A 27557-nucleotide genomic window follows, 5' to 3' on the forward strand; every position below is an offset into this window, starting at 1 on the left:
GGAATGACATAGCATAACAGGACATAATAAAGAGTTTCACTCATTCTTCTGTGGGACAGCCCAATCAACTTTGGTGACTGGCAGCAACAGAGGAGAACTTTTATTGTTGGTTTTGCTGCAGTCAGTCTGCTCTACTAATCAGTTAGTCTCAGGAGGATAGCTCAGGGGCAACGTCCTCGCTTTGGAAGCAAGACGATACAGAGCAGCACAGGTTCTATCCCTGTGTCTGTGCTTAGAAACCCCTGGGTATTAAGCTTGTTATAAATAACCTATCATATCATACTAGAACCTCTGGTGCGCTGACTGGCTGGTTAGACTACACATCTGCCTGTCAATTCAAGTGATATGGGGCTGAGGGTGGGCCAGTACAGCGATAATGCTGTTCTAGGTGACATCCTTGTAGGCCGCTAAGAAAGGAGCATCTGAGTACACCATGTTGTCCCTAAACTGTAATCACCTATCAGCATTCCAATATTTGCTGTTAAGCCAGAGTGAGATTACCCTATGTTCCCAGGATCACACACTTTAGCTAAACATCGAATCAGTGGTTTTAAATCACTCTGCTATGTAGGCACTTGACCACATACATTCCAAGCTTTATTTGGTGCAAATACTTTGGTCCTGGATGTTAAAGCCTGCAGTAATACTGTCTTCTAAAATTTTGCTTGCAAAATACACAACTTGCATAGGAAAGCAGCATGTCAAGATGTAAATCCTGTTAAGCCAATATAATATCATTGTAGCTTAGTTTTCCACATCCTAAATTAAAAAATATAAGTCCCAGAATGTAAAACGAGGCAAAGCCTGAAAACCTATTTACCCACTACACTTACAGAGCTTTAAGACACACAATAAAAGAAGTGGTCTAATAAACTCTGTTAGATATGAAGATTCTTTATGATAAACTTCCAGAACGTTCTCATGCATGATTTTAAGAACATTTGACTAGCCACACAAGAGTACACTTTATTTTTTTTCATGTTAATTTAGTAGACGTCATAAATATAAACAAAACGTTCTAAGGATGCTTTGTTGTATTGCTAGCTTTAACTGTCACGGATTTGCAAGGTGAGGGGTGGTGTGCGAGGCCTTTCAGTTGGAGATGACGCATCATGCACGAGAAAGGCTCTGCTGCTGAGAACTAAAGAAACATGTTGGGGAGTTGAATGTTCAAAAAAGCAGGGGCGAGGCGTGCACTCCAATTGCTGGCCAATATATTACCCGAACAAGTGTCCAAAGTTTTCTTAAAGAAGCTGGCATTTCTGGTGACAGATGCCGTTCCATCGGACACGGTTACCATTGACCCCTTCACTGCCACCACGTCCAACAGTGCCGGCTCCTATGTGAGGGATAGCTTGCCCTGAGGGTGTCGATTCCTCACCAGGACCTAATCCCCTGGGGCCAGTCTTGGTGCTCTTAGACCCCTCTGGGCATTCTCCAGCTCAGTCCATGCCCTTCGCTCCTCTTCCACCTGCTCATTATCAATGACAGTAGGTTCTCGCTCCCCCACCTCCGGTATAATGTCCCTCGCGCATCGCTGAAATAAAGCCTCTGCCGGCGCCACTCCCATGGATGAATGTGGGGTGGCCCTGTATCCTCTCAGGAACACATACAGTGCCCTTTGCAGACACTCGCCTTTTCCCTGGGCGATCCGGAAGACCTTGTTCAGTGTGCGCATCATCCGCTCCGCTTCTCCGTTCGCTCGGGGACATAGAGGGGTGACATTCCTGTGGTGTATGCCATACCCTTTCATGAGGTCAGCAAAACCCTTGCCCTGAAAGGGGGCCCCGTTATCGGAGCACAGCACCCTGGGCAGTCCGTGGTTGGCGAAGATTTTCTCCAGCGCTACCACCACTCTCTTGAATGCCACAGTCTCCACGAACTCCACCTCTGGATATCTGGACCACTCATCGATAACCACCAGGAAGTGGGGGCCCCTGTTCGTGGGCAAGTCTGCATGCACCACCTCCCAAGGCCATGTCCATCTCGGCATGGTTTCGATGATTGGCTCCCGCAGCACAGGTGACGCTGCCTGGCACCATACACAAGAGGCCACACATTCCTCCACCCTCCTTTCTAACTCCTGGAATCACACCTTCTGCCAGAGGCGGGCCTTCGACTTTGGTGCCCTTGGTGTGCCAGGGCGATGATTTGATGTACCTTGGCCTGTGGGACCACTATCCTGTCCCCTCTTAGCAGCAGTCCAGAGTCAGAGAACGCCAGTTCTTCACGTACACGCTAGAGCTGTTCCAAGGCCGCCTTTGCCACCTGTGTCCTACGGGCCAAGGACTCCATCACAGTCTTCCAGGTCCTGTGTTCCATGGCCGCCTTCAGGATTCCAAAACACTCATCAGCCTGTGAGGCCAGTTCCAGCTCTTCCACCGGCATTGAGTTGGGTGTTGCCGCTTCGACCACCAGACGGATGTACTCATCCGCCTCCTCTGCGCACGTAGACTGCTGGTTGTCCTCCCTTGGGTGCCTGGAAAGATAGTCTGCCGCATGGTTGCTGCCTGGGCGATATACCAGCGATACTCCGTATTCCGGGAGCGCCAGCATCCACTGTTCTATGCGCACGGGAGGTTTGGAGGATGAGCCCACTAGAATGGGGAGTAGGGACTTATGGTCCGTGACCACTGTCACCGGCCTTCCTAGGACATTCAGTCTGAAGTGCCTACAGCCGCACAGTACAGCCAGCGCCTCCTGCTCAATTTGCGAGTAGCGCTGCTCGGTGTCCGACAGCGCTTTGCTGGCATACGCTATCGGGAGGACTTCCTGATCAGCCCCCACTTGAGTGAGGACCGCTCCAAGACATAGGGGCTGGCATCCATGATGATTTCCATCTGTAGAGCCGGGTCAAAGAATGCCATTGTATCCTCGGCAGTGAGGGCACCCTTGATGTCATCAAAAGCAGCCTGTTCCAATGGCCCCCACTGCCAGGTGACATCTTTCCTTGTTAGTGTCCGCAGCGGCTCCGACCTGGATGCCAAGTTCCGGATGAACCGGCCACAGTACGTGACCATGCCCAAGAAGCTCCTCACCTCAGCCACGTTCTCCGACTGCCTGGCTTCCTGAATGTCTCTCACTTTGCGCGGTTCAGAGGATACTCCATCCGCCCTGAAGACAAAGCCGAAGAACTCTATGATGGTCTTGAGAAATTTGCACTTATCTCGGTGCAGCATAAGTCCCAGGGCACTTAGGCGCTCAAATGTCTTTGCCAGACGGGCCAGGTGCTCTGCCTCGGTCCTTGCGAAAACCAGAATATCATCACTGATATTAAGCACCCCTTCCAGGTCTGCAAGGGTCCCTATGATGTTTTGAAAAACCTCTGCGGCTGAGGACACCCCAAAACTGAGCCTTTTGTATCTGAGCCCCCTGTTTGTGGTGAAGGTGGTGATGTATCGTGACTCTGGATGTAGCACCACCTGATGGTATCCGGCCTGGAGATCCAGTTTAGAGAAGAACCTCGCACCCTGTAGATCGGTTGTAATGTCATTAATGGTTGGTGTTAGGTGCCTTTCCCGCTTTATCGCCTTGTTGGGCAGGCGCATGTCCACACAAATCCTGACTGACTCGGGCTGCTTGGGTTTCTGGGCAATCACAATCGGGGAAACCCACGGGGTGGGGCCCTCCAACTTTTTGCTAATGTCCAGCTTGACTAGGTTATCTAGCTCTTGATCCACCAGATTTCTGAGGTGAAACAGAACCCGCCAATGTTTCAGCACCACAGGCTGGATAAAGTCACCAATGTGTAGCTGGACAGGTTCACCAGCCATCTGCCCGATGCCCTCAAACAGAGATGAGTGTTTGCCCAGCAGCACCTGAATGTTGTCTACGTACACCGAGTACGCGAAGGTTACGATGCCTAGGGCCTCTGCCGCTGCACAGCATAGTAAGGTGTTGTTACTCACATCTGCAATGAACGCACCGTCCAGCGGGATCGGCTGTGCCCCTCCGAAGGTAAAGATGCGCGCCTTTGGCGTAGACAGGCCAAGCAGGGATTACATGGCATCATAATGTTCTCTGGCCATTACGTTCACAAACGCGCCAGTGTCCACCAACATCGGCACAGAGTCCTGATTTACCAGTACGTTTCATCGGGGCTGTCGCTTGGAGTTGGAGCGCAAAACACCCACACTCGATACGAAGAATACATTTTCTTCTTCTTCTTCTTCCTCCCCTTCTGGACCATTTCCGTTGTCTCCCTGGTCCACCTGAGCCACATTTGACGATCGCTGTTGATGGAAGAAGCTGGCCCGGACCGGCCCTCTTGGAACGATTGTCGGTGTCAGGGCTTTGCACATGCAGGCATAGTGATCAGCTACCCCACAGCGGCCACACGATTTTCCAATGGCTGGGCACTCCGCAAGATGTGGGAGGTCAAACCCGCACTTCATGCACAAGTTGACTGATGATTGCCCCCTCTGCCGTTGGTTGCCTGCTGGGCGTCTCATCCCTCTGCCTCTGCCGATGGCACAGATGTCCTCCACTTTGTTAGGGCGTACTCCTGCCTCCATGCGGGTCGTCGGCAGCTCGGAGACCTTGTGGCACCTCCCCAGTTCCAGGATGTGAGGGAGAGTGATGCCAGGCTCCCTTCAGAATTTGACAGCGTAGCTTGCCAGACACACACCTCTGGATAAGCTGGTTCCTTATCATCGTGTCGGGGTCATTCTAGGCACAGGGGACCGCCAGCCTGCGCAATCTCCCAAAAAATGTGTCCAAGGTCTCATCGTCATTTTGGTGCGCAGTGCCCATGAGGAAGCGTTCGTAGTCGGCATTAGCCATGGGCAGAAAATGATTGTGGAGAGCGTCCTTTGCCACCGCATATGAACCATCCTGAGGTTGGAGGGACAGGAATACCTCCTGTACCGCAGGGCCAGCACAGTACAGAAGGGTAGCCACCTTACTGTCGTCGCTAGTCTCCATGTTGGCTCTAAAGTACATTTTTAACCTGTCCATCCACATTTTCCACCTTGGCTCCAGGCTTGATGGTGCGCCTGAGATATCAAACTCAGGCATTGGCAGCAGGGCTCCCGGTGGTGCGAGCAGCGGTCTTGGTGTTAATGCTGGTGGTGGCTGTTGGACTGCTGGTGGAGGGGCTTGCTGTTGGTCTGCTGGTTGGCCGGCATCCATGGTGGCGAGTGCACAGGCACCTCAATGTAATGAAAATGGGGCCGCAACTCACCACTTCGCCTCCTTCACAGTTGGACCTAGGCAGGCCCTTGATGGTTCACTGGCACCAGATGTAGCCAACAGCCTCCATGAATCAGAGGTTCCCCACAGTCACAGTGCCCCTAAACAAAGCAGGGTAGATGCCAGGCAGTTCAGAGCCCCCAGAAATTGAGCAGGGTGGGCCAAGGGTGTACACAAAATGGCAGGCCTTTCCTGGCTCCACACCCAATACTCGATGAAAAGTAGTGAAAAATCCCTCCAAAATGCACATTCAGGGGGGGAGTGGCTTGAAGGCCATGTGAAGAGACGTGCCAGTGGGAGAGCTCTCAAAGATCCTTCATTGATCCTATGAAAAAGTGCAGTTGCAGGAATCTCCTGATGCCAGGAATACAAGCATCTGCTAATAAAGGCACAGGCAACAATCGTTGAAAACGTGAGATCCATGCAACCCCGGGAACGGCAGATGTGAGAGAGATAAGCCCCCGGAGCCGCGGACTGGCGTGGACAAAATGGCGGCTGCATGTAACAAAGGGCTTTAAGGAATACGGGCACTCTGCGGGCGGACGGCTGCGGAGCGGGCCCTGTGCGCATCGGCGCACCACTGGGGTGACATTACAGCTTACGCTGTGTCTCCGGTAGCTCCGCTGACTTCTGCGAGCCTGGAGAACAGCCCGTGAAGCGAGCGAGGCGGACCTTGCAACATACTCCGAAGGTTTCCACACTGATGCGGGCGGCCGCGGAAAGGGCCGTGTGTGTACCCACGCACCATTGGGAGGATATTGCAGCCCGTGCTGTGTTTTCGGCGGTCTCCGCCATCATGTGCGGGCACGGAGAAAAGCCTGTGAGTGAAGGCGGCCAGCGCTAGGGCTTGACCGTGCTGGGGAGCGAGGCGGACCTCGCAGGGAAAACGAAACAGCAGCCCGCCTCTCTCCAGGGTGGAGGGAGCAGGCGGTGTGCACAGGGCCTGGGCGGGCGCCAGGAACGGCTAGCTGCAGCGTTGCAGTTGTCGCGCTGCATGTGGGTCCCACAGCCGGTGGGAGCAGGTGACGAAAAGCGGCCCAGAAGCGAAGTGTAAAGGGCCATAACCCGCAATTGGATGCAAAATGATACAATCGCATTAACACTAACATTGCAGTGTAACAACCCCCCCCCCACCACTCATCACCGATGGAATAAACAGCACAGATCCTTGTGCTGAGGTATCTGAACACTGCCCCTAAGAGAAGGAGGGAGAAAGTGGATTGGCAGGCTACTGCAGACTGCCTCTGGTGGTATAGGGAGGGATTGGACTGGACTGGATGATCAACGGCTAGTGTCCCATTGCTTGGGCATTAATATAAGCGGCTCTGCCAGATAAAAGAGCAAAATGCCCATTCAGCGTGTGAGGAAGAGTGGAGGAGAAGTTCAAGCGGTTACGAGGGTGGACACAATCCTTTTTACACCCAGAGGGTAGCTTTGGGGTGTTCCTGGGTGGCCCCCTTGGGCCCGAGCAATAGCAGCAGTTTGCCCCCGCTGGGGTCAGAAACCACAAGAGTTGGAGCCAGCCCACGAACCCTGGTTGCAGCGCCATGTCAAATAAACCTCCTAGGCTGAAGGGCAAGCAGCTCACGCTGGATGAGTATGCCAGGACACCCCCTGGCCTGGGAGCGGATGGGAGTAAGGACAGGGCACCTGTTGGGAGCGTGGCCGCCACAAGCATGAACCAGGAGGTCCTTGCTGCGATCGCTGACCTGAAGATAGCCTGGGAAACCAAGCTGGAACTGGCCGTGACAGAACTTAAAACGGCGCTGGAACTCAAAGTTGGGGCGGTGCAAGAGGACTTGAATCTTCTCCGACAAGACATCAGGTGTCTGGCAGAGCTCACTGAGAGCCTGGAGAAGGACGTGGGCTCGCACACAGTGGACTGTGTTGCACACAAATCGGAACTTCACGCCCTGGTGCAGCGCGTGGGCAACTTAGAGAATAGGACGGAGGAGGCGGAAGGACGTGCCCGGAGGAACAATATCCGCATTGTTGGCTTGCCGGAGGGAGCAGAGGGTCACAACCCCACAGAGTTTATTGAATCTATGCTGCTGCAGGAGATAGCGGGGGGAGCCTTATCCCAGGGGTTTTCGGTGGAAAGAGCGCATAGGGCTTTAACGAGGAAGCCTCCGCCGGGCAACCCACCCAGACCGGTGATTGCTAAGATCCTTAACTATCGGGATCAGGAAAGAATTCTGGAACATTTTCATAAGGGTGGAACGATACGGAGAGGAACAGCAACAATAACTGCATACCCGGATTATACTCTGATGGTGCAGTGGAGCCGTATGAACTTTGGGACGGTCAAGAGGAGACTACGAGAGGCGGGCCACAAGTACATGTTGTTATACCCGGCGAAGCTGAAAGTCTTCCACAAGAACAGGACCTTCTTTTTTGACACTCCGGAAGATGCTATGGGATGGCTCGACATGCACGGTGGCCCCCAGGAGTTGGACAAGCAGAAGGGAGAAGGAGGTGGAGAAGATAAGTAACGAGCAAAGGGGACACTGGGGGGTATCAGGACTTAAGACTATGGGACTTGATTATAGTAATTGAAGTAGCCCGTTGACGGATATTGCCAGGCCGGGGAAACATGATCCGTGAGCACTGTGACTATTGCTTTTTTAGGGAGCCTTGCAGGGCCAATCTTTGTACCCCCATTTAGTGTTTAGTTAGGTCGCCGATAGAGCGGTGACACCCTGCTGGGGCCTTACCTGGGGATCCAGGGTAGGTCTGAACGCGGGGAGCCTGAGATCCAGGGATGGAGCTAGGCATTTGTTGGGGTTGGGGTAGGAGGGGGAGGGGGGAAGGCAGGGGTTGTGTGCAGTGGTGTGTTGTAATTGGAGAGGAGTTATGGGGTGAGCCTACGCCCCAGGGAAAACAAGACAAACCATGGGAGACCTTAAAATAGTCACTTGGAACGTCAGGGGGCTCAACAGCTACTTGAAACGGAACAAGGTTATGATGTACCTGTGCAGACAGAGAGTGGACATAGCCTTGTTACAAGAAACTCATTTAACGCGGGATAAACTGGAAGTGATACGAAAGAAGTGGAGAGGGACGGTAGTAGGGGCAGTATATTCTGCCTATGCAAGAGGGGTAATTACGTGGGTAGCCTCACATGTCCCGTTCCAGTTGCTGAGCTACGTGGCAGAGGCAGATGGTAGGATGGTGGTTATGAAGGGGCTCGTGGAAAATAGAGAGATCTGCATTGTAAATACTTATGCCCCGAACCAGGACACTGCAGCGTATTTTAGGACGCTATATGGTAAACTCGGTGGTAGTACGGGGGGGTGGTATTTTGGGGGGACGATTTCAATTGTGTATTGAACCCCAGTTTAGATAGATCAAATACTAAAGTAGTCAGACCCACCCCGGCTGCAAAGGCACTGAGTGTACTTTTGGCAGACTTTGGACTGATAGATGCATGGAGGTCGCGCCATCCGCAGGATAGACAATATTCACATTATGCAGCCCCGCAGGGACTGTATACTAGACTAGACTATGTGTTTGTCACGCAGGAACTAATGACGGAAATACTGCAGGCGGAATATAAAGCCAGAGTCCTCTCGGACCACTCGCCACTGATGCTAGTGTGGCAATATCGACCCCCAAGGAGAAGGATACCCACATGGCGATTGCGCGCAGAAGCGCTCAAAGATAGTGTATTTAGGGAGGATATGCGAGAGGAAATAATAAGTTATTTTGACATAAACACTGGCAGTGTTAAGACAGCGGGCACGCTCTGGGAAGCCTTTAAAGTAGTGATTAGGGGAATTGCCATAGCCAAGTCTAAAGGGTTGCAGAATGGGATCCTGGCTGAATTGCAGGACTCTGAAAAGGAACTAGAAAAGGTGCTGGAATGGGGCAGTAATACTAAGGAAGATACAGACATGGCACTGGGCCTGCAGCAGAAATGTGCAGGATATTGGGAGAGGTTATGCAATCTCAATTATAAAAAGTATATAGAAAGACAACATGCTCGAGGAGACAAACCAGGAAGAGTCCTGGCGTGGCTCTATAAGAACGAGACCCCTAGGTCCCCAATTAGAACAATAGTGAAAGACAATGGTAACGTAGTGGATACACAAGAGGGGGTCAATCAGGAATTTGCAGAATATTATAGACGTTTGTATGAGGATGAGACGGAGAGCGACAGAAAGGAAATAGGGGACACACTGGAAGATATTGGATTACCTCAGATTAGCGAAGAGGAGAGGGAGGAGTTGGACGCTCCGATCACCCTGGAGGAATTAGAGGAGGTAGTGAGGCAGCTGCCCACGTGTAAAACCCCAGGAACCGATTGACTCCCCAGCACATTTTATAAGGCATATAAAACAGAGGTGCTCCCTCCGCTGCTGGAGATGCTTAATGAAGCATATGAAGCTGGGAAACTACCGGAATCTTTGCGTGAAGCGGTTATCATACCGTTTCCCAAGCCCAATAAGCCCGGCAGTGACTGTGGATCCTATAGGCCCCTGCCAATGTTGAACCAAGGCAGTAAGATTCTAACAGCGGTTTTGGCAAATAGACTAAAGAAGGTAATCAACAAGTTAATACATCCCGATTAGACTGGATATGTCCCGAATAGAAACATCTTGAATAATTTGAGGCGACTCCATCGGGTGGTAAAACATACGGAAGGGGATACAGGCGAGATGGCGATAGTATCACTGGATGCAATCAAGGCATTTGACTCTGTCAAATGGCCCTGGTTAAAGGCGACCCTAGCCAACTACGGTATGGGACCAGGATATCTTCATTGGGTAGACCTATTATATAGTGCACCACTAGCGAGAGTGAAGACGGGTACTGTGATCTCCCATGGTCCCCCATGCTGTATATCCTAGCGTTAGAACCTCTGGCGATCTACTTAAGGCAGCAGTATGACGCAATAGGTATTGTTGTCGGGGAGACATCACATTTGATCTCATTATATGCAGATGACATGTTGTTGTATTTGTGTTATCCAGAAGAGAACCTCCAATATATCCTGGAAGTGATGGGGAGGTTTGCAGAACTATCAGGTATAGCTGTGAACCCATGTAAGTCCTGTGTGTTTCCGCTGGGCAGATATGGGGGGCTCCCGGTGGAGAAGCTGGCGGTTTTACAGATTCCGTGGGAGGTTACAACCATCAGATATCTCAGAGTAGATATATACCATACGGTAGAAGCCGAACACAGGCATAACACGGAAAGAACGGTGAAGAAACTGGAGAATAGCATGAAGTTTTGGGCGAAACTCCCTTTGGCAATGATGGGGCGAGGGGCGATGGTCGAGATGGTGGCATTACCCAGACTGTTGCATTGCTTTGCGAACATCCCATACTCCATACCTCGGAAATTATTTACTAAGTTGGACAGCATATGTAGGGAATTTCTATGGCACGGGATGAGGAGCAGGGTAGCCCTGTGGAAATTGCAAAATCCGCACGAGAAAGGAGGCATCAAACTGCCAAACTGGGAAATCTATTATATAGCAAGCCAATTACAATATGTAGTCAAATGGCTCTCCGAAGAGCCCACCTTAGAACATGGGCTGCATCAGGGGGACTGTGCCCCATATTTCCTGAAAGAGATGATATGGTTGCCCAAGCGTGAGCTAGGAGGTCACCCAAGGATGTTGGGTCTTGGGTGGGAAATGTGGCATAGGGCATGCCGGATAATGGACAAGCAATCCCCGTGTTCCTCGCAGATCCCATTGGTTACAGTGCCGGGAACTGGGAAGCAGCTAAGGTTAATGATTAGGAAGCACTGGGAACCTGTGGCTATAGCAACGATGGGGGATGTGTGGCAGGAGGGTAAGATAATGGAATTCGAGGAGCTGGTGGAACAAACAGGGTTGAGTGCCGGGCAATATATCACGTATCATGGGATGGTGCAACGAATTAAAGCTGCCTGGTCCGAGGTGGAACTGGCAGAGGAACCGGACACCACACTGGATATGATATATGATATTGCGGAAGGGGGGCACAAAACGTCTAGAGTGTATGAGATGGTAATGACAAGAGTGGGCAAGGAGGTGGTGCAACTTAGACTGGACTGGGAAGAAAAAGTAGGGGACCCGATGAGTGATGGGATATGGGAGAGATATCATAAAAAAGTATCAAGAAATGCTAGGCTGCATCAGATACAACTGTATATAACTCACAGAGCATACCTGACGTCACTACAGATAGCTCAATTTAAAAACGCTGGAAGCCAAGTGTACCCAAAATGTAATGAGGAAAATGCAGGTATGGTGCATATGTTCTGGGCATGCCCGCTGATAGCGAGATATTGGAGGGGCATAGCACAGAAAATGGAAGACATGGGGATCTGCATGAAGGTGGATACCGTGTGGGCCTGTTTGTTGGGAGGGTTCCCCAGACCGCGAAAGCTTAAACATATAAGTAAACTAAAAGATCTAGCGTATGTCCTGGCAAAGAGAAGGATTACAATGGGCTGGAAAGCATGTCATAGGCCCAAAGTGGAAACGTGGTGGAGGGATCTGCAGAAGTGGGCGGAGGCGGAAACAGTGGAATGGCAGGAAGCGTGTAAAGGGGATGTGGAAGGTGAAGCTGGAGCCCTATTGGGTTGGAGACAACTGATAGCAGAACTATTTGGGCCCTCGTATAATGGACCAAGTGATGAGGATTAAATGAACATGGCAGAAGAGGACTCCCCACCGTAAGAGGTGGAGACTAGTAATGTGGGAAAGTAGGCTCGGGAGGGGGGAGGCATGGGAAATACAGTGGGCGGAATATACAATGTATGTGTAATTGTCAGCAAGTTATGCATCCACTGTAAGTTTGGTTTGTTTGTTGTTTTGTTGTTCAAATAAAATCAATAAAAAATCTTTTTTTAAAAAAAATGCACATTCAGTGCATCATGTGACTGTCTGCCACATGAATTTCCAAAAATTATGCCTGGATGGCTCACCGTCGCTTCAAACGAAGCCGCAACCTTCCAGGGCCCGAAATCTAAAATGGCCGCCGACCGCATGGATCATGTCCCTCTCCGCGGCATGTTTCACTCGGTGCGCTTTATGTCGGACCCATCAAAGACACACGAATGAAAGTTACCGCCTTTCCCAGGATTTCCTCCCGACTCATCGCCATTGTTGCTGGTTGCCAGATCCCCCGTGAGCCCCCACCTCCGGACACAGACACAAGGTCACAGTGTTTCTGATGCGGGCTTTCCGGTTGGCTCTGATGCCGCCGGGAATGCCCCGTTTATTTATACCAGCACGCAACGGAGTGATACATCACTCCGTCGCGTGTGCGCGCCCTTAAAGGGGCAGCGCCACAGTGCTTGCGCTTCCGAGCCCTGCTGGTTATATATTTGCCTCAGGAGAAACAAATGCACCCGGGACGCTTTTCCTGATCATTTGAACTAAGGGAACGCATTTGAAAAATTAAACGTACTACTTGTGCTGTGTAGTAATGAGTTATTGATATCCTTGTCATTCGCCATTTTGGAGCGCCATAGGACTCCCTGGGGGCAATGCTATATTATTGCTTGTGGGATTACCACATTGGCACTGCTTTGTTGTGGTAAAAATGTCCTCCACGCAAAAGCAGGCAGTTTGGAAGGGTGTCACTTCTGAAACTCAGAATTTAGCAGAGTGGTATACCGTTCGGTATTCCAAAATATTGGATGTTTTACCACTACTGGCAAACCCGTGAGGAGGCCCTTGGTTTTTCTATTAGCCACACCACTGCTGCAGCCATTTGGTACTGCTCCAGGTCCCTTCTTCATGGAGAATGAGGAGACGCCAAGTGTGTGAGGTATAGAAGAAAAACGTGACTGAGGCGAGGCAGTCTGGGCCTACCTCCAGAGCGAGAGCTCTCCCGGTGCCTTTCACCTGAATGAGTCGGTCTAACTTTGCAGCTTTTGCATGAATACACACTTTGGAGTGTGGTTCTTGCACTATTAAATATGTCCCCCTCATTCAAAGAAAGGAATAGACATACATTATGATGCATCTCTTGCCTTCTCCAATGACCCCTCTCCGGTCATGGGGAAAGGAAGAAGTGGTGGATGCCAGAATCTGCTCGCAGAGGCTCTTGAGAGGAAGAGTTGCCTGGTGACTGTGGTGCGATCGGACAGATCCCCACTGAAGTCTGTATACGATGCTCAACATCGCTCAACCCTCTGGGCCATGCATGGTTCTTCCATCCTTGCCTTCCATTGCTCTGCCATGTAGGCCCATCATTGCTCTACCATGGAGGCCAACCCTGGTTCTTCAATCCTTGCCTATCATTGCTCTGCCACGTAAGCTCATCATGGCTCAACACTGTAGGCCAAGCCTGATTCTTCTATTCTTGCCTACCATTGCTCTGGCATGTAGGCCCACCATTGCTCTTCTGTGTGGGCTCACTTTTGGCGCACCATTGCTCCAACATCCAGGCCTATCATTGCTCTATTGTTCAGGCCCAATTTTATTCTATCATTCATACCTACAGATGCTTTACACACTAGGCCCATGTCGGTCACATATAGCTCTCTACCATTCATGCCTATTGTATCGCTACCATCCAGGCACATCCTTGCTTTACCATTCAGAATTATTCTTGGTCTACCATGTACTAGTTAATTTGTGGTTCTGCCATCCAGGATTACTATTGCAAAACCATGTAGGCCCATCCAGGGGCATAGCCAGGATTGTCTGTCAAGTGGGGACTGAAGCTAATATAGTTGCGGCCACCGCAGTGACATTAACATCTGTTAATGCCTACACGGTGCTGCTGAGTGGGAATTTACAGATTTTGGGTGGGCCTTGCTGCTCAGGCCCTACCCTGTCTATGCCTCTGGGCCCCGTCACTGATCTACCAACCATCGCTCTATCATCTAGGCTCGTCATTACCCTTCCATCCACCTGTCTTCTACCACAAACGCCCATCATTACATTGCATTCAGGCCTATGGTCTCTTCAATAGTAAGGCCCGTCATTGCCCCACCTTCCAAGCTCATTATCTAGCTTTGAGGCCTATCATGGCTCTGGTTATCTCACTGTTTTTTCCCCACATTTTCTTTACTCCCTTTCGCCCTCGGCCGAGGGCATGGGCCTGTTCCAGCCTGGAATAATGCTGTCGTTTCGGTATCAACCCAGCCATTCCCAGGTCTACAGAGGGAAAGCAAGTCAAGGGGGAGGAGCTCCTCTCCAGTGAGGTTCTCAGTGGCCATATTGGCCACTACAGTGGAGGCTGCACATAAGAGATGTGTGGACACAAACCAACTCAGGAGAAAGTTTGCTGCACTTCTAGCCTGATGGTAAAAGTCTCAGTACCCAGGGCCTTGAAGGGCTCTACTGGAAAGCTAGAAAAACGACCACGTGCCCAGCCAGGTACTATCCTTCGATTTTAGAACCCACACTTCCCCAGTGCAGGTTATTGCAGTGCCCAGGTGTTTAGCTGCACACGCTTAGTTCTTCAGCCCTACTCTATGTACTTCTTACATTTTCTGCTTTTTGTTTGGCAGATGTGTAGGTGATACAATTAACTTTAATGCCATTCATTCTAGATGGCCTAGGCAAATAAAACAATGTGCGGCAGGGAAACCAGGAGACCCCATGTATAGTATGTATGGCCTTTTGGCTCTTCAGATGCATTGGACTACAAATCCCATCAGCCCTAGCCATTATAGTAAATTTCGAGGGGTGATGGGATTGTGGTCCAAAACATCTGGACAGCTACAGGTTGCAGACCCCTTTGTCAAAGGAAGGTTTTTATATGTATCACGCCAACTTTAGTAAACAAATCTATCTCATTCAATTTTTCAGTATCCAAACTCAACTGTTGATTACAAGCCATCTATGATTTATTTATTATATTTTATGCTTACATTGGTGATCATTGTGTCATCTTCCATAGCTCAGAGTTGTTCTCCCTCAATTGTATCAGCACTGCCCCTTCTGTAAGACTCTTCCTGGAAGGCCACGGCTCAAATCCTTCGCCACTCCGCCAATCACTGTTGCTAAATCAACATTGGCGCTCTCTTGCACAGCCTCCCCTAGGACGCCTCTGTATTCTGTAATATCCCTTCTGCCTTTGAGAGAGTTACTCCTCCTCCTCCTCCTCCTCCACCTTATGTAGTCATCCACCTCCTCTCCGCGCCGGTGTGTGTAATTTGGAAGCTGCTTTACCCTTCTGGTGAGCTTGTATCACAATCCCCTATAAAAGACTCCACTCTCCTCCACGCAAGCTCGACCAGAGCAAGGATCTAAGCCACCTCAGGTGAAATGCCTTTATGGTACCCCCTCTATTACACTGAAGCCAGATGTGATGTTTAGAGGGCCAGAATGGTATCCCTTGGTACACCTTTGCTGAGGGGCGCTCCTATGTAGAACTGGCCCAAGTGTGACCCACCCGCACTTTACTGTGCAGTGATGCCTGTATGGCCTATTCGTGCCATAGCAAATCTTAAACAAATAAAATCAATAAACAGATGTAACCTCATTACATAAATGCCAGATCTGTCACCCTCTCCACGAGGGAGGGTACCGATATGGGAAGGACCATGTTTTGATGCATTCTCAGGATTACCTGCTATCCCTTGGAGATGCAATGAACTGCCAATCTTTGGAGATGCCCTGGCCTCATTTGGAGTGGGCTGGCATGCCATCCTTTGGAGATGCGCTGACCAGCCTTACATTGGAGATGCACTGAACTGCCATCCTTTGGAGATGCACTGACCTGTCATCTTTTGGAGATGCACTGACCTGCCTTCCTTTGTGCGTGCACTGACATGCCTTCCTTTGTAGATGCACTGGCCTGCCATCCTCTGGATATGCACTGTCCTGCCATCCTCTGGAGATACACTGAGCTAAAATCTTTGGAGATGCACTGACCTGTCTTCCTTTGGGGATTTTGAGAAACCTGAGGGTATCCTCACACCTACTCCCCGTGGATCCTCTTCTCAGGTGGCCAGGGAAAGGCCATCACTTCTGGATCCTGACCCTGGGGCTAGAGAAGCGAGGGAGGATCACTTAGGTGGAGGGTCCTTCGGGATTGAGAGTGCAGTGCCCACATGTGAGACATGGTATCCCGCTTTCCCTATTGAAAACCAACCTAACCCCCCCACTCACGGCCTTCATGGGCTATTGTAAAACATCTCCCCTCATTTTCCTACCCTTTACCTATGTTTGTTTGTTTGTTTGTTTGTTTATTTATTTATATTGCGCACCAGACCCTTAGGTTACCGGGCGCAGCAACAAGTATATGCGAAGCTTACAATGTTACAATGTTATATAAATGAATTTACAATATTACGCCATATTACACAAATTACTAGAATGTACATATAAAGAGTTGCCGTATTTACATGAATGTACAGTTAACAATATACATGATTAGCAGTAATAAACATAAAGGTTGATGTCGCGTCGGGGTGCATTAGGTAGGACTACGCTTGTGAGTGTTCGGGTGTTAAGTCATTGTTGGCGATAATGTGTTTGATAAGGTTCCTTCTGAAATGGGGGAAGGGTTGGTCAGCTCTAAGGTTAGGTGGCAGGGCGTTCCACAGGTTAGCAGCTTTCACAGGGAAGCAAACGCCACCAATTTTGGCAAGTTTGAATCTAGGTACTGCCAAACAATTGGAGTTGGCGAGTCTCATGGGTCTATTGGAAGTTTTTCTTTTTATTTTGTCCATCAAGTAGCTAGGAGCAGCATTATTTAAGGCCTTATGGGTTAATGAGATCATTTTTAGCTGGATTTTGTTCTCAGTAGAAAGCCATTTATGTTGCCGCCTAGTCGAGGAGATATGCTCCCTCTTTCTTATTCCTAATGCAGCTCTGAGAGCATTATTTTGTAGAGTTTGAAGTCTTAGGGTAGTGGCTTTATTGGCGCTACTGTATAGGGCATTACAGTAATCAAGTCGGGAAAGAATTAAGGCTCTAGCCAGGATTAGGCAGCTGGTATTGGACAGGAAGGGCTTGCCTGCTCTGATCAATTTACAGGTGTAAGCAGTGGTGGAGGCTAGGGAGTTTACCTGTTTAGTGAAGGACAGGGTAGAGTCGAGATAAAAACCAAGTGTTTTTACTTCCCTCGAGACTTTAATGACATTTCCGTCTATGCTGAAGGCTGAGTAATCTGGGCCCAATTTGTTAATATTGGCTTGTGTGCCCAGAATGATCAACTCTGTCTTATCATCATTCAGGCAAAGACCGTGAGTGGCCATCCATGCCTGAATGATGAGATACACTCTATTCACCAACTCCCCATCCTCACTGTGATCCCCAGAAAGTGGGAAGAGAATCTGTGTATCATCTGCATAGTTAGTGTAGGTGATACCGAGATTGTCCAAATCATCGAACAGAGGTTTGGTGAATATATTGTAAAGGGTCGGAGAGACGCAGGATCCCTGAGGGACACCACAAGTAATGGGTATAGGGTCAGCTGCTGCTGAAGGGGAAAAGACTCTCATAGTTCTCTCACTCAGAAAGGATTCTATCCAACTGATGGCTTGGGTGGAGAAATGAGCGGCAACGTCCAGGTGTTTGCAGAGGACTTTGTGGTCCACAAGATCAAACGCAGCTGAGAGATCTAGTAGGAGGAGGAGGGCTGTCTTACCCTGATCTCTCAGTTCGTCTATTTGGGCCTTTAAGTCAATCAGGGCTGTTTCCGTTCCGTGTAGTGGGCGGAAGCCAGATTGTCTAGATCCTAGTAGTTTGTGCAGTTCAAGGTAGTTTTGAATCTGTATATAGGCCACTTTGTCCAGGATCTTTAGCAGAAACGGAACTGTGGTGATTGGACGGTAATTGGTGGGGATGAGAGGATCTAAAGTTTGCTTTTTAAGCAATGGGAGCACCCAGGATTGTTTTAGGTTAGCTGGGATGATGCCTGTGGAGAAGGATGCATTGACAAGTTTGGAGATAAATGGTGATAGGTCTCTGGCAGCGTCTTTTATTAGCTGTGCTGGGCAGATGTCACCTTTGCAGTTGGATGGTTTGAGGGTGAGGATGATTTTTTCAATCTCGAGTGTGGAAGTTTTGGTGAAGGAGAATTTGGTATGTTGAGGCATGTGGATCGCCTTAGGTGGTGACAGTGTAGGGAGTTTAAGCGAGTCTTTTTTAAGTTGAATTTTGTTTTGGAGGGTAGTAATTTTATTAGTTAGAGCATATTGGATGTCAGAACACCAGGTCTGATCTTTAGTGCAGGTGTCTGGTATGGCAATAGGTGACTCAAGTTCCTTTAGGATGGAGAAGAGTTCCTTCATGCTTGATTTGGAGTTGGCGATACGATCGTTGTATGAGTTTTTCTTAGCCAGACAGACTGCGTTTTTGTATTGACGGGAGATAGATATTAGGTTAGCCTTGTTCTCAGCAGTTGCACATATTTTCCAGTTGGATTCATATTTTCTCTTGGTGAGACGTAAAGCCTTGAGTTCGGGCGTGAACCATTTATTTAGATGGGCTTTGGGTTTACTTGTACGCATTTTAAGTGGGGCAATTTTGTCCAGAGTATCAGTCATAATTTTGTTATACTCGTGAACTAAAGTGCCGGGGTCTAAATTGTCAGGCAAGGCGTTTAAGGTTGGAAGAATAGCGGGTATGACATTATCTATTGTCATATTCTTTATGTTTCTTGTGGGGCATGAGGGTGCCATGGGGACGACTGTGGAGGATGGTTGGGAGGTTAGGAGGTCAAAGGACACTAATGAGTGGTCAGACCATGATAAAGCTGAGATAGAGGAGATGACTGTAGTACAGTTAGAGTCAGCGACCCAGTCTAATATTCTACCTTTCGTATGGGTAGGGTTGTTGACTTTTTGGGAGAACCCTAGAGAGTTAATAGCTTGGGAAATAGTCGCGGCATGCACATCTGTTTTGTCATTGAATCCTAAGTTAAAATCCCCTAATAACAACAATTGAGAGGTGGTTTTAGCATTGAGGGTTAGTAACTTGTGTAGATCCTCTTCGAAGGTCCCAAGTGGGCCTGGAGGTCTATAGATTAGGTGAATAGTTAGGGATTGATTATTATTTATAAGGAGTTTAGCAGTGAGGGCTTCACAGGATTGTAGCGTTGGTGCAGGGGCTAGTCTTAGTGAGAGGCTTGATTTAGAGATAATGGCAATTCCGCCTCCGCGGGTGCCCTCTCGGTCTTGTCTACATATAGTGTAGCCGTCAGGTATGGCTAGCATGAGTGAAGGGCCTGCTGCCTGGTGTAGCCAAGTTTCAGTTATAGCAATGAAGTCCAGGTTATTCTCAGTGATTAGATCAGCTATCTCAAGGGCATGTGCAACTAGTGACCTGGCATTGAGAAGTGCTCCTTTATAGGAATGTTCCTTAGTTTCCTCTTTGGTATGTGTAGGATTAGGAGTGTTTTTCGCGCTGGATTTTGTCTTGGGCACAGATATTTGGGTAAGCGTTGAAGCTCGGGTGTGGTTAGAAGCGTAGCCTGTATTGCCAATTTGATGTTTCATTTCAGATTTTGTAGGAAGGAGGAGTCGTCTAGGTGTCTCATGGAGTTTGTTAAGTCTAGCGCGTAGTTTGCTATTTCTATCGTGGGTGGAGCTAGGCTTGGAAGTGTAAACTAGTGGTTCTAACAGAGTTTGGTGTTTAGAGTCAGTGTAGGCATGAGTGTTAGTAATAATATCTGGTGATATATGTGATAGAGGTGCATGTGAGTATAGTGGGGTTTCTGTGTAGCTGCTTAGCTTGCTAGTAGCAGGAAGTGTAGCAATAGCCATGATGCAGTAGAAGCTAAGTAGGCTGGACATTGTGCGTGACTGGTACTTAGTTTGGTGGGTAAGTGGTTTACAATACAATGGTCTCTGGGCGACCATAAGGCACTACACAATATCACAGTGGTCTCTGGGTGACCATAAGGCACTACGCAATATCACAGTGGTCTCTAGGTGACCATAAGGCACTACACAATATCACAGTGGTCTCTGGGCGACCATAAGGCACTACATAATATCACAGTGGTCTCTAGGTGACCATAAGGCACTACACAATATCACAGTGGTCTCTGGGTGACCATAAGGCACTACGCAATATCACAGTGGTCTCTAGGTGACCATAAGGCACTACACAATATCACAGTGGTCTCTGGGCGACCATAAGGCACTACATAATATCACAGTGGTCTCTAGGTGACCATAAGGCACTACACAGTATCACAGTGGTCTCTAGGTGACCATAAGGCACTACACAATATCACAGTGGTCTCTGGGTGACCATAAGGCACTACGCAATATCACAGTGGTCTCTAGGTGACCATAAGGCACTACACAATATCACAGTGGTCTCTGGGCGACCATAAGGCACTACATAATATCACAGTGGTCTCTAGGTGACCATAAGGCACTACACAGTATCACAGTGGTCTCAAGGTGACCATAAGGCACTTCACAGTAATACAATGGTCTCTAGGTGACCGTGGTGCCGGTGCTATTATCAAGTGACAGCATATTGCAAAGCAGGGCAAGAGTATGGTTGGTTGGCTATAGATTGTGCATTGAAATATTTTTGTTGCGGTTCAAGAGCACAACGGTGCATGTGGGACCTTGGACGTAGCAATGTTGGGAGGTGCTAGATCAGGGCTCTAGCTCGAAGGTCGGGAGTGGAATGTGGAGGAGGGGGCAGTATGCTTACCCTGTAGGTGGACGGCAAGGGGTCCTGGCTCTAGGCTCGACGGTGTAGACAGGCTGAGGACAGGCACAGTGCCTTTGTGGGTGCCCTCGTTGATTGAAAAAAGAGTACGTTTTTCATTGTCCAGGTGGTAGTCTATCGGTTAGAGATTAGAAAAATTGTGCAGGGGGGGTGGCCACGCCGCGCTCCCATGCGCGTAACAGGCGCAGGAACAGGCCTTTGTATGGCCTTAGTGCTGGCCGCCGGCGAATCCGCCTGCCGGCGGAACCAGCTGGAGTAATCGAGGCTCAGCCTCGGTTTCGCGCCGCGCCCGGCATGGGCAGGTCAGGCGCTGTATGGGACAGGGTCAGGCAGGCTCTGTCCCTATGACAGTAATGGGACGGGGAAGAGGTGACTAGGAGTAATGAACACTATTAACTCCTTTCACCATTCTAGTACCGGGACGAGGAAGATGCCTGCAAAGTACTGTGAAGGTCAGGCATGTCCCTCTAACTACAGTTAGGCAAATCCAATTTAGAAGTCACACCTGTAACTTGTCAAATGGTTGCAGGTGTATAAGAGGAGATGTAGAGAGCAGCAAGAGAACGACCAACAGAGAGGCTGTTGTAGGCGAGACCAGCAAGGGTCGCTGTGTGTGAAGAGGCAGTCATGGTGAGACCTGAGAGAAAGCCAGGACGCTGGCAGCAGTCCAAGAGGACCTGTGGAGCCTAACGCGAGCTGGGCTGTTCGATTTCCACAGGTGTGGGAGCCTCCATGGTCGGGAGAGAGCAGCTGGAGCTGTGAAAGAAGAAGAAATAGGAGAGGACACCATCCAGGTCTCTGGTGTGGGGTGCATTTAAAGGCCTTAGACAAAAGCCCCTCTTACCTGAACAGCAGCATTTAAACACTGCCACCAAAGACTGCCTTGTTTTGCTCTTATTTCACATGAGTGGCAAGAATTTCGACACTGCAACCAAAAACGGCCCTGTTTTGCTCTTATTTCACATGAGTGGCAAGAAGTTCTACACTGCAATCAAAAACGGCCTTGTTTTACTTTAATTTCACATGAGGGGCAAGAATTTCAACAATACAACCAAAAAGGGCTTTTGCTCTTGCTTGCACAAGAACAGCAGCCCTTTTAAACACTGCAAACGAAAAGCGGCTTAGCTTTTTCTTTGTGCTCATGTCAAATTAAAGAACCATGGGGAAAGGGGGCCTACCCATCATCATCTATGGACAAGCAGCAATATAATTCCATCCAAGAAGGAGAAATCAAATAATCATGTGTTCTGCAAGACAAGATTCTAAACATTAAATGCAAAAACGGCCTGTACATGTGTGAAAATGAAAACGGCTTTAAAAAGCTCAGTGGAAAAAGATAGCCCTGCTCACAGGAAATGTCAAAAAGCAAAACCTGATGTGGGTGGGGTGACCAAAGCACATTTTTATTATGTTTCCCCCACCAGTCTCCAGGGACCTTTGAAGAGACACTTGCTGCAGGAAAAACCAGTTCTGGCTGGGGCAGGAAACTTCACAATTAAAAACCCTGCATCGAGCTGGAAGTTGCAGCTACCAGCAAACAACCCTGAAATAAAATGTGATGCTGCTTAGGGTGTCATAATTCCCTGCTCTGCAGACATGAAGACCAGAGCCCAGAGATTTCAAAGAAGGCAAAGTGTGGCTAACGCATGACCAGGAGGTGTGAGCCCTTCCCGCACCCACTACAAAGAGCAAAACATCGATCAAACCTCAAACGCCAACAACATTTTTGGATCCATTGGCAGTGGGCAGGGTGCCCACAGGGCCCAAAATCTCAATAAAAATAACGTTTGATGTGAATAATGTGAAAACTGGTCTTCCCAAGGCTTGTGAGGAGGTGGGGCCACAATTACAGAGGGAGGAAGATTAGCCTTGGGTTGCAGAAGCTTTAGCAAGGCACAAAGAATAGCCACCCTGGCTACGGCAGTACAAGAACAAGGAGACCTCAGAGAATCCCCTAGCCCACCACAAGAACAGTAACCAAGAACTGAAAATGCCATCCGGGAACACCAGAGGGTTCTCCCACCTGACAAGATCCAGTGATGTCAGTCTGGGTTCTTACGACTTGTTATGCCGCCAGGAAACTTGGTTATTGAATGCAATCTACCTGGCTGGGTATGACGTGACCACAGCTCTGGTGGCGAGAGGAGAAAAGGGTTGACCGTTTTCTGTTGATCGCTTAAAAAAGCGGGCTCAGGGATGAACCTATTGAAAATTCTGTTCTCTGACCTGTACTGTCTTGCTGTTCTAGTGAACTGGACGCTTGCTCCAGACTAGACCAACAGCGGAAACTTGGGCAACATGGTTATAATAACCTGTTACTGGAATACACAGAACATTACAAACAAAAGCTTTATTGAGAGAAGACCCTCTGACCTGTCCCAAGCACGTGGCAGCCAGGCAGGGTACACCAGAAATGTGTCACTTGACTCTGCCACCTACATCAGCCCGAGGTACAAGGGGAACAAACCTATGTTGGGGTACGTATGGACTCCCCTGGCTCAGGGGGGGATCCAATCAGGTAAGTACGGCTCCAGGGAAACTTTCCTCCAAACTTCCCTCCAAATGTCCCACAGAACCCCCCTCAGGAAGGCAGTAATATTCCACCCTCTAGTTTAAGTTTCTTCCCCAGGTACCCTCAAAACCCCAACATTCAGAACAACCCTTCTTACTCTCCCCGCTTTCAGGAGTCTAAACCACCAAATCAGGGAGAAGGGAGACCAAGGATGGAGGGCTACCCCAGGAAACCCTCAATTCCCAAGCTACTCTGGGAGAAGGGACAGTAACCCTTCCTGAGAGCACCAAAGAGTTGACCCAAGACCGCCGTATCAGCCGAGAGGGTGTCACAACAGGTTCCAGAGGAGGAGGTTGGGGAAGAAGGGGGATGCCAAGCACCAGAACAAGCTTCCTTCCTCGCCCATGAAAAGCCCCAAGAAACCTCTGAACCTGAACCCAAATCTCCTACCCCTGAAAAACTACAACCTATGGAACAGAGGGTAAGTAGGAGAAACTAAGGGACAAAGAAGACACATTTTGTGGAGGAAGTCTGCGTCCTCCAGTTTGAAGGGGAAGAAACCCTGGAGGATTCTGGGAAGAAAGACTTCTCTTTCAAGGATGGGGGATTCCTCTCAAAGAAAAATGGGTCCTAAAAGACCATAACTCAGACTGGGTAGGCATGGGCACTGACCTAAAACCGCCAATCCCTGAACCCCAGAAATGTCATCCCGAGAACTCCAAAATAAAGAAGGGATCCTCCCCCTAAACCGGTTCAGGTGACTGTCCCCAGGAAAAGGGGGACAGCACAGAATCAAGGGAAAAAGGAATTCCAAAATCCCCCAAATCTCCGAATGCCAATTTTATTCACAGATTCCCGAACCCAGACGCAGAAAACTGCCCAAGATCCCACGTTGCCGGAGTCCAAAATGAAGAAGTTAACCGCCCAGCTCGCCCAAAATGCCCATTTCCTTTGCCCCTGGAGGAGAAAGAAGGTAGATTTTATGGGCCCTTCCAGGTGCAAGGGCAGTGTGCAATTTCAGCGCTGGTGGATACACGATCCCAAGCCACCCTCCTGTCCAAAAAGGCATTTGAGCAACTTAATTCAGGAAGTGGGGAGAGTCACCAAATTCCCCTCATACCTCTTCCTGGACAAATCCAGAACTTTGACAGAAATGACATTTCTATCGAGGGGACAGCGGATCTGGAGATCAAAATTGGGCGACGCAAGGTGAAACATCCGGTTATAGTCGTTACTCCAGAGGTGTAACGCTCACCTGGTTCCTACGGAGGCGCTGACCCAGACTGGACTGCGACACCGGGCTTGGAATGCACTCTGGACGGGACCTCCGAATATGAACTGCCTGGCTTGTGAGGTAAGTTTTCTGTAGGTGGAAGAAAAGGGGTAAATACCTAAGTGGTGGGATAAGGTTCCCCCCCAGTCTTCTGCTTCTCCCACTTCTAGGCTCTCAACTAGTCTCAGCGAGCTCTTACCTTAGGCTTGGTAAAGCTGAGCTCTCCATCCTGCTTCTGGTGCAGGGGCGCATGGAATCCAGTTACGTCACTGGATGAGTTCAGTGTGTGGGCTTAGAGTCCTTTTGTCTAGTCTTTTAGGTGCAGGGACGCTGTTGAACGATGCTGTCGCTGCTGCACGTGCGGAGGCACGTATGAATAACGGAACTGTGGTCTTTTCCAAAATGGGCACCTTTAACAATGTCTTTCCTTCCTTTCAGGTGCTGGAAGGCTGTGGGCGATGCCGCCGCTGCTGCACGTGCGGAGGCACGTAAGTACCACTGACCTGTGGCCGTTTTCCGAAATGGGCACCTTTAACAATGTCTTTCCTTCCTTTCAGGTGCTGGAAGGCTGTGGGCGATGCCGCCGCTGCTGCACGTGCGGAGGCACGTAAGTACCACTGACCTGTGGCCGTTTTCCGAAATGGGCACCTTTAACAATGTCTTTCCTTCCTTTCAGGTGCTGGAAGACTGTGGGCGATGCCGCTGCTGCCGCACGTGCGGAGGCTTGTAAGTATAACGGCGTTGCGACCGCTTCTGCTCGGGCACCTCTAACTATGTCTTTTTCCCTTTCAGGTGCTGGATGCAGCCGGAGTGAAGGCCGCGGTGAGCTTAGACGTGATCACCATTGGATGAGGTAAGCGAGCGTGGCTGCAAGCGTGTTGCATGATTTCTAACCTTGATTCTTGTTTTGCAGGTTTCGAAGACTGGATTCTGGAGGCTGAATTCTGGTAAGTTTGTGTTCCTGTGTGCTTTCTCATCCACAGGTTGCTGCTCGGGAAGCTGAGGGTGTATCAGGACCAGGAATGCAGGAGCCGACTCGGTGAGCGTCCTGCTGCTGCTGCAGAATAACGCGAAGCACGTGAAACCCATTGGGCGTGGTTTAAATAGCAGAGAAGTGCTTCCAGTGTGTATTCTTCCACCGGTCCCACCCAGGTAAGAAAAGAGTTCCAGAAGGAAATAGTTCCTCCTAGCCCTGATGGTTGGAGACTTCAGCCAGGCTGGATTGTCCTGGGTAAGTATGCAGCATGGTCTGCCTCAGGTAAGTCCACCCAAGCATTATGACACTGTTTTACAATATGAGCCTGGCGCCCTTGGCGCCGGGACTGAAACCTTTCTTGAGCCTAGCGCCAAAGGCGCCAGGACACGGTCCAAAGGGCCCCTGTAGGGGTCTGCTGGGTCCGAAGACAGGTCTGCTTCCGAGGGTGCTGGGCCAGTCCTGGCCCCTCGGGAGTAGTGCCCATGACAGTACCCCCCCTCAAGGCCCCTCCCAAACTTGTCCTCCCCGGGGGTTTTGGTTTATAGGGAAAGGTTCGGTGAAATTTCCGGACTAGACGAGGAGCATGAACGTGGTCATAGGGTTCCCATGATCTTTCCTGAGGTCCGTAGCCTTTCCAGTCGATTAGGTAGAATAGCTTCGACTTGATGATTTTAGAGTCCAGAATGTCCTTTACTTCAAATTCGGGCTCCCCTTTCACTTGAATGGGCTCTGGAGGACTGGTCAATCTGGTCCCAGGTTGCATGGGTTTCAAAAGAGATACGTGAAATACTGGATGTATTCTCATATGGGTTGGCAATTCCAATTTAACCGCCACCGGATTAATTATGGCCGTAATTGGATATGGTCCCAGGTATTTGGGGTTGAAGGTGCGAGGCCCTTTAAGCGATAAATGTTTGGTGGACAGCCAGACTTGATCCCCGACCTGGTATTGAGGGGCATCGCTTCGGTGTTGGCCTGCTCCTTTCTCGTACCTTTCTTTAGCTTGTTGTAGATGAGCAGTGGCTTCCTTAAACGCTTGGGTAATAACAGTATGCAACTGATCCACAGCGGGTGTTCCAAGATCTTGAGGTGGATGAAGGTTGGAGGTTCGAGGATGAATCCCATACAAGATGTAAAAGGGACTTTTCCCGGTTCCCGAATGAACTGAATTGTTGTATGCATATTCAGCTATCCAAAGGATGTCCTTCCAGTTGCACTCTGACTGTTGTAGCATGCACCGCAAATATTGCTCAAGAGTCTGGTTGGTTCTCTCGGTTTGCCCGTCGGTCTGGGGATGATGGCTGGTCGAAAGCCTTACATCGATTTGAGCTAATCGACAACAGCTACGCCAAAAGTGGGAAACAAACTGGCTTCCCCTATCTGAGATTAGTACTGACGGGAAGCCGTGTAGCCGGACGATGTTTTCGAGAAATACCCTGGCCAGGACGAAGTGGGCCATTTTAGAAAACAAGTCCACAATAACAAGAATGGTGTTGTACCCGGAAAAGGAGGGTAAGTCTGTGATGAAGTCCATGGAAAGGGTATGCCAGGGACACAGTGGAATGTCTAATGGTTGCAGAAGACCAGCCGGCCTTTTCTACTGACCCTTGTTTTGAGCGCACACACCGCAGGACATCACAAATTCTTTTATGTCTTTTCTCCACGAAGGCCACCAGAAGTGTCTCTTCACCTTTTCTGTGGTTTTGGCAATGCCAGGGTGACCCTCAATTAATGAATCATGATAGCAGGAGATTACCTGTCTTTGTAAATCGGCGTGTGGTAGGAACAATCGTCCTCGGAAATAAGGCAAGTCATTGCTTACGGTGAAATCTTTTCCTTTTTGTAACCAGTTCTGTAAGTCTGGTGAGGTTACAAGATCTTTAGTTCTTTCTTCAATATCCTCGATGGATTGTGAAGTAATCAGACCCACGATCCTTTGTTCAGGAATTATTGGTACAGGTTCTGGATTGGCAATGTTATCTCCCATTCCAATTCGGGAAAGAGCATC

This window comes from Ambystoma mexicanum, chromosome 2p (genome assembly GCF_040938575.1).
Source record: "Ambystoma mexicanum isolate Mex_15411 chromosome 2p, UKY_AmexF1_1, whole genome shotgun sequence".
Taxonomy (NCBI): domain Eukaryota; kingdom Metazoa; phylum Chordata; class Amphibia; order Caudata; family Ambystomatidae; genus Ambystoma; species Ambystoma mexicanum.